Genomic DNA, 6,000 nt, shown 5'->3' with positions numbered 1-6,000 from the left:
AAGCTTTGAATCGGTCAGTAGCCTACAGAGTAATATGGGAAGAGTGCAATTGCTTATGTACACATTCTAAACAAAGTGTTTTGATAACTTAAGAGTAACAGTTCCATGTAGAACAAACCGTCCTTCACACAATACTCTAGATGCAGTGTTCTGCTTACCTTATACTGTCATTCTCAGCGGATACAGATACTGTACCTTTCAGCATTTTGTCTGGGGGTACATGTCATCCCTTCGCCATCCCCATATAAGACAGTTCCCTGCCATGTTTTAAGAATAGACAGCCCCCCCCCCAACATGAATGCAATAATAACAAAAGATGATAAGAATGAATAGATGTGTCTTGTATCATTTTAATGCCAAGTGAAATGTTTCTCCCAGTTCAGACATCTGTATCAACCTGTCTTTTAGTCAATGGACTCCATGACAAACCATCTCTCCTGTCTTCCATCTGTAGAAAAACAAGGTAGAGTTGATACACTCATCACTGATTATATTATCAATAGTTGTTAGGCGAATTTCAGGACAGACAAGTGATATTATTTTGACCTATGACCAGATCAAATGTGACCAACCTGATGTGGAACTGATGCCTGGCCACATACTGCCTCAGCCTTCTGCTGATAAGGTAGGAGGGTCCCACGACACTGCTGAAAAACAAGTCCACCAGATTTTGTAAGTAGCCTGTGAATGAAATTAAATATCACTCAATAAACATATATAGAGAAAAATACCTTTTCTCTGGTATGGATGTAATTATACTAATAGAGCGACTAAGTACAGCATAGATTCAGGCCAGTGACGCTGACGCCATTATTATGCAACCAGCTGTGTAATGTTGTGTTGCTGAATGCTTGATTACGCGTATTTGTAGCATGTTTGCTAAAAAGACTGGTACTCAGGCTAGACAAGTTCCATCCTTCATTTATATTTTCCCAACAAAAATGCACAATAGACTTTTAGGAGAACAGGCATTTTGTCTTAAAAACGTATTACGGCTCGACAACATTCCGCTGAAAAGGCAGAGCTCGAAATTATTAGAATTTTTTAAAAATATATAACTTTCATACATTCACAAGTGCAATACACCAAATTAAAGATAAACTTCTTATTAATCTCTCCATCGTGTCCGATTTCAAAAAGGCTTTACAGCGAAAATACACCGTATGATTATGTTAGGTCAGAGCCTAGTCACAAAAACACACACAGCCATTTTCCAGCCAAAGAGAGGAGTCACAAAAAGCAGAAATAGAGATAAAATTAAATCACTAACCTTTGATGATCTTCATCAGATGGCACTCATAGGACTGCATGTTACACACTACATGTATGTTTTGTTCGATAAAGTTCATATTTATATCCAAAAACCTTAGTTTACATTGGTGCTTTATGGTCAGTAATGTTGTGCCTATTTACAGAAATACTCATAATAAACTTTGATAAAAGTTACCAGTCAGGGTACCAGCCAGACCTATTATGCACAGAATTATAGATATACTTCTCCTTAATGCAACCGCTGTGTCCAATTTCAAAAAAGCTTTACGGAAAAAGCAAACCATGCAATAATCAGAGTACGGCGCTCAGACACTAAAACAAGCCATGCAGATACCCGCCATGTTGTGGAGTCAGTAAAAGTCAGAAATAGCGTTATAAATATTCACTTACCTTTGATGATCTTCATCAGAATGCACTCACAGGAATCCCAGTTCCACAATAAATGTTTGTTTTGTTCGATAAAGTCCATAATTTATGTCCAAATACCTCCTTTTGTTAGCGAGTTTGGTAAACAAATCTCACAAGGCACGGGCAAGTCCAGGCGAAAGTTTAAAAAGTTATATTACAGTTCGTAGAAACATGTCAAACGATGTATAGAATCAATCTTTCGGATGTTTTTAACATACATCTTCAATAATGTTACAACCGGAGAATTTCTTTGTCTTTAGAATTGCAATGGAACGTAGGTCACTCTCATGTGATCAGCTCATGCCACTCTGGCAGGCCTCTGGTTGAATCAGCTCTCATTCGCCCCCACTTCACAGTAGAAGCCTCAAACAACGTTCTAAAGACTGCCGACATCTAGTGGAAGCCTTAGGAAGTGCAATACGACCCCATAGACACTGTATATCTGATAAGCAATGATTTGAAAAACTATAAACCTCAGATTTCCCACTTTCTGTTTGGATTTTTCTCAGGTTTTTGCCTGACATATGAGTTCTGTTATACTCACAGACATCATTCAGACAGTTTTAGAAACTTCAGAGTGTTTTCTATCCAATACTACTACTAATATGCATATATTAGCTTCTGGGCCTGAGTAGCAGGAAGTTTACTCTGGGCACGCTTTTCATCCGAAAGTGAAAATGCTGCCCCCTATCCCAAACAGGTTTTAACACTAGTAGTAGATGAAGCCCCCGAATGCTAAATAGTTCTAACCTATCCCTTGATCATGACTCCCAGTTCCATTACAGTAAAGGCAGAATACTGCCAGGGCCTGAGTTGAGTTATCGAGAGCAAGTGCAAACCCAAACAACAGACCTGTTCTCATAAATGTAGCTAGCTACCTTGCGGGTTAGTTATCAATATCTCTGTCCGAGTTGAAATAAATTGGCTAGCTACTTACTGTTAGCTAGCAGGTATCTTCTTAGCTAGCCAGTTCGAGTTGAAATATACATGCGTTTGTTGGTGCAAGTAGAAACAACATGTTGACTCACCCTACTTGTAGAGAAATGCCAATAACATCCTCCTGACTTTCATGTTGACAAAACGCTCTATGACTCTGTCATAAAGTCCACACTTTTATTTTTTGTCGTCCTAGGTTACCTAGCTAAAATGCTTGCTCATTAGCTTAATTTGCTTTAATGGGCAACGATGAGCCAGCTAGTTAACATTAGTCTTCTACATTTAACCAGTTGCATCTCTAGGGGCGCTATTTCATTTTTGGATAAAAAACGTTTCCGTTTTAAGCGCGATATTTTGTCACGAAAAGATGCTCGACTATGCAAAGAAAACACTCTGAAGTTTCAGAATCTGCAAAGATTTTGTCTGTAAGTGCCCCAGAACTCATGCTACAGGCGAAACCAAGATGATACGTTAAACAGGAAATGAGCAGAATTTCTGAAGCGACCTTCTGCCGTTTCCCCAAGATGTCGGCAGTATTGTGACGTATTTGTAGGCATATCATTGGAAGATTGACCATAAGAGACTACATTTTCCAAGTGTCCGCCTGGTGTCCTGCGTCGAAACTGGTGCGTAAAGCCATGTGCAAGTATTTTTCCATTTGATTGAGAGGGGAAACCATGCTTCCACGAACGATATATCATCGAAGAGATATGTGAAAAGCACCTTGAGGATTGATTCTAAACAACGTTTGCCATGTTTTCAGTCGATATTATGAAGTTAATTTGGAAAAAAGTTCGTGTTTTGAGGACTGAATTTTCGGGTTTTTTTGGTAGCCAAATGTGATGTACAAAACGGAGCTATTTCCAATACACAAAGAATCTTTTTGGAAAAACTGAGCATCTGCTATCTAACTGAGAGTCTCCTCATTGAAAACATCTGAAGTTCTTCAAAGGTAAATTATTTTATTTGAAGGCTTTTATGTTTTTGTTGAAATGTTGCGTGCTGGATGCTAACGCTAATGCTAACGCTAAATGCTACGCTAGCTAGCTACTTTTACACAAATGATTGTTTTCCTATGGTTGAGAAGCATATTTTGAAAATCTGAGATGACAGTGTTGTTTACAAAAGGCTAAGCTTGAGAGATGGCATATTTATTTCATTTCATTTGCGATTTTCATGAATAGTTAACGTTGTGTTATGCTAATGAGCTTGCTGATAGATTTACACAATCCTGGATACAGGGGTTTTTTCATAGCTAAACGTGACGCAGAAAACGGAGCGATTTGTCCTAAACAAATAATCTTTCAGGAAAAACTGAACATTTGCTATCTGAGAGTCTCCTCATTGAAAACATCTGAAGTTCTTCAAAGGTAAATGATTTTATTTGAATGCTTTTCTGTTTTTTTGTGTAAATGTTGCCAGCTGAATGCTAATGCTAAATGCTACGCTAAATGCTACGTTAGCCATCAATACTGTTACACAAATGCTTGTTTTGCAATGGTTGAGAAGCATATTTTGAAAATCTGAGATGACAGTGTTGTTAACAAAAGGGTAAGCTTGAGAGCTAGCATATTTATTTCATTTCATTTGCGATTTTCATGAATAGTTAACGTTGCGTTATGGTAATGAGCTTGAGTCTGTATTCACGATCCCGGATCCGGGATGGGGAGATCAGAAAGGTTAACTACATATTGAACTACATATTTAACTTCTCGGGCCAGGGCACAATGTATGAATCTATAGTTGCATCAAAATCGCCATTATAATCATTAGCCAGTATGGAGAATTAAATAAAACCACAAATCCCTATCTCCATATGTGGCTAATTTAGGAAAGTGCCAATATTAGCTAGCTAGCTATCCACCGGAGGACAACAACACAACGAGATGTAACAATTAAATTAGTTAATTCAAGTTATTTCTGTCAATGACGTTTGGCTCTCGATGTGATTTAAATGGAGCGAAGCCAAATCCAATCGGGCTTCCCTTGACGCTTTGTTTTGGTGCGCCAGGACCATTCACATCTGAGCTCACTCAGTTTAGATCAAAGCTGATTGGCTATTATTTTATTAATTTTTTAATCAAGGGAGGCCAAATTCTCACTGGCTTCCTTTGCATTGACCAGACAGCATCAGATCGATGGCCCACACATGTGGAGACAGAGGGGCGCTGAGTGGCTCACTCGGACGCTTTCTCCATGAGATACATTCAGCCGCTTGCGAATTGAAAGGAATAAAGAGAGACGAAAGATGAATTACCATTATTATTATTTTGTCAATTGTTTGGCGACACCTCCATTGGCATCCATATATACACGCCACTTCATCTTCATCTTCTTCTCTACTCCTTCTCCTCCCTCCTTTTTCAAGAGTATTAAGCTGATCACCAGACAGGGTATCAGTCAGACCTAGACAGCTCATGTCCATACAGCCAATGCCGAAGGGGGCACACCTGGCTGTGCCCTGTCCTCTGTATGTTCTCAGCTCTGGGCTAGCCAGTGGTCACGTGGTTAGATGTTAAACGTACGTCTGTCTGTGGTCCAGTCAGTCAAGCCCTGCATGCAAGCAAGAGATGTGACTTATACCTGTCTGTGTACATTTGAGTCATGGGGCTTTCAAATCCCTCTCTGCTTCAGTCTCCTTATCTGCCAGTGGTTTGAGCTCAATAGTGGTTTTTGTGTGTGTGTCTGTGTGTAAAACCCTCAGTGCAGCTGACAGACAGCAGAACATCTGACATGGCTTCAAATAAACTTCAGTTAGTGCTAAATACGGCTGCTAGAATCCTGACTAGAACCAAAACATTTGATCATATTACTCCAGTGCTAGCTTCCCTACACTGGCTTCCTGTCAAGGCAAGGGCTGATTTCAAGGTTTTACTGCCAACCTACAAAGCATTTCATGGGCTTGCTCCTACCTATCGCTCTGATTTGGTCCTGCCGTACATACCTACACGTACGTTACGGTCACAAGACGCAGGCCTCCTAACAGCTGGAGGCAGGGCTTTCTCCTATAGAGCTAAATTTTTATGGAATGGTCTGCCTACCCATGTGAGAGACGCAGACTTGGTCTCAACCTTTAAGTCTTTTCTGAAGACTCATCTCTTCAGTGGGCCATATGATTGAGTGTAGTCTGGCCCAGGAGTGTGAAGGTGAACTGAAAGGCTCTGGAGCAACGAACCACCCTTGCTGTCTTTGCCTAGCCGGTTCCCCGCTCTCCACTGGGATTCTCTGCCTCTAACCCTATTACAGGGGCTGAGTCACTGGCTTACTGGTGCTCTTTCATACCGTCCCTAGGAGGGGTGCATCACTTGGGTTGTGGGTTGAGTCACTGATGGTTGTGGGTTGTGCCGTGGCGGAGATCTTTGTGGGCTATACTTGGCCTTGTCT

At 40.5% G+C, this 6,000-nt stretch overlaps 1 long non-coding RNA gene across 1 annotated transcript in view; it reads right to left on the bottom strand.

Moving 5' to 3' along the window:
- Nucleotides 1-331: 331 nt before the first annotated feature.
- The window catches only part of LOC110501798 (uncharacterized), a 32,699-nt gene continuing 27,030 nt past the window's right edge, over nt 332-6,000 (bottom strand). Inside the window, exons 2-3 of the long non-coding RNA XR_002470255.3 lie at nt 573-647; nt 332-448 (exon numbers count right to left, since the gene is read on the bottom strand). This is a non-coding gene — a long non-coding RNA (uncharacterized LOC110501798). The remainder of the gene's footprint in view (nt 449-572; nt 648-6,000) is intronic.

Source organism: Oncorhynchus mykiss, chromosome 22, assembly GCF_057628025.1.
Source record: "Oncorhynchus mykiss isolate SJ-2025 chromosome 22, ASM5762802v1, whole genome shotgun sequence".
NCBI lineage: Eukaryota > Metazoa > Chordata > Actinopteri > Salmoniformes > Salmonidae > Oncorhynchus > Oncorhynchus mykiss.
The sequence above is the reverse complement of the archived record's forward strand: the minus strand, read 5'-3'. Positions and strand labels throughout refer to the sequence as shown.